Source organism: Alligator sinensis, unplaced genomic scaffold (assembly GCF_000455745.1).
Source record: "Alligator sinensis unplaced genomic scaffold, ASM45574v1 scaffold579_1, whole genome shotgun sequence".
NCBI classification, from domain to species: Eukaryota; Metazoa; Chordata; order Crocodylia; family Alligatoridae; genus Alligator; species Alligator sinensis.
Window position 1 is genome coordinate 1,058,904 of NW_005842023.1, and position 1,954 is coordinate 1,060,857.

Below are 1,954 nucleotides of genomic sequence, written 5' to 3' on the forward strand. Positions count from 1 at the left end.
CAGTTAAGATAAGGGTTGCCTGTTGTCAGAGCTGCATTAGCTCCATTAAAATAACCACATCGTTACTTTGTGAAACACCCTGATACGTGATACCAGCGTCATTGCAGCACTGCAATAAAATGTGCTACGCAGCCTCCGGAGGCAGCTCTGACAACGGGCAACCCTTATCTTAACTGCCACAGGAAGAGAGAGAGAGAGAGAGAGAGAGAAAGTGAGCGAGCGAGCGTGCGTACGTGCGTGGTGGGGAATAAACCTCTGTCTTTCACACAGCCTCCTGACTCCTCCATGTCACAACTGGTCAAACCATCCTGCTGATGATCTAGAAAAATGGCCTACCTGTGAGAAACCTCTGCAAGTCCCCTCCTCTCTAGACCTGGCTACACCAAAGGACCTGGTCCCTTGCCTCCATTAAAATCTGCCTGCTATTTTGCTCTCCCTATCACAAGCCGAGAAGCGCTTTTTTTTTTGTTGGGCCACCAAGTCCTGGTTCCCTACTGTTCCCTGCCAGGCACCGCTGCCTGCCGCTTTCTGCGACTCGCCCCTCACCTGCGGCCGGGCCCCGGCGGGGTGCTGTTCCCGGGCGCGGCGCGGCTCTGGGGCGGGCGGGGAGTGCGGCCAGGACTAGCGCCTGCAAGCGAAACCTTCCGGCCCTGATTTCCCCTGCTCCCCACGCCGGCTCCGCCTCGCACCAATAGGAGGAAGCTGGCAGCTCCCACCCCCAGCACCAGCCAGTCAGGGGGCTGCATCTGTATCTCTCCTGCTGCTGTCCGAGCCCGGCTCGTCTCCCCGCTCCTCCCCGGCGCTGTGCTCAGACACTCCCCGGACACACGTCCCCCCCACCGCTTCTACACGTACCTCTTCCATACCTCAACTCGCACGCACACTCCCCTTCCGTATGCCTCCCCAACACACACACTCTCTCCCCTCCCATACCCCTCCCCAACACACACACACACACACACACACACTCTCCCCTTCTATACTCCTCCCCAACACACACACACACACACATTGACCCCTTCCATACCCATCCCAACACACACACACCCCTCCCCAACACATATTCCTTCCTTTCATACCTCATGCCTCCCAGTGCTCCACAGCCACTACCAGACATCTATGGGCATATGCATACAGGCATCCAGACCTAAAAGACATACCCAGAGGCTAAGATTACTGCTCTGAATACCAGAACTCCTCCAGGGAGGGTGTCCATGTGAGTTAGCATGTCAGATGCACCCACAAAGCAGGTAAAAATTCCCCTCTCCCACTCTGGGCTCAGAGGCATGTCTCCTTCTCTCCCAGCTAGAGCAGGCAGGGGCATCTCTAGAGCCTCCCTTAGCCCTGGGGGCAGTAGGGGAAGCAGAAGCTGGTAGGCTGGGGAGGAGGGGAAAGGAAGGGAAGGAGAGGGGACGTGCCTCTGAGCACAAGGGGGGAGGGATTCTTACCTGCTTTTAAAAAGTCCCTGGATGCTCCCATGATGACATACAGTCAAAAAGGGGTGTGTGGCTGCACCACTGCACCCCTCCCCTCAAAGAAAAAGAAATCATAAATATTGGCTATGTGGCCTGCTGTTCCATTTGTTCCATAATCTCTACTCAGGTAAGATGAGCATTATCAAACAAAGACAGCAAATAAAGATAGCTAAATAAATATTTACTAATAGCTTATGATTACTTGAGGTATTCATATCTTATGCCTGCAGACAGAAGGACTACAATTACAGATCAAAAGCCTCAATCTTATATGTATGTAAGTACTTTCTTTACTTCCAAATGGCGTTTGGAAGGAGGGTGTTGGGACCTGAAAGCTTGCAAAGAAAGAATTTTTTTTGCTACTATTTAGTTGGTCTAATAAAAAATATTGTCTCCAGCCCAGGAGTTTTGTTTGCCTATAATTCTTAGATCAGTACAGCTACAACATGTATCCCTGAAAGTCAACACGTGTTTTTTAC

General features: G+C 52.1%; 1 protein-coding gene across 1 annotated transcript in view; it reads right to left on the bottom strand.

Annotated features, from left to right (window-relative positions):
- The window catches only part of NQO2 (N-ribosyldihydronicotinamide:quinone reductase 2), a 15,767-nt gene extending 14,992 nt beyond the window's left edge, over positions 1-775 (bottom strand). The window contains exon 1 of the mRNA XM_025202377.1: positions 547-775. The gene's annotated coding sequence lies outside the window, so the exon portion shown is untranslated. The remainder of the gene's footprint in view (positions 1-546) is intronic.
- Positions 776-1,954: the final 1,179 nt, after the last annotated feature.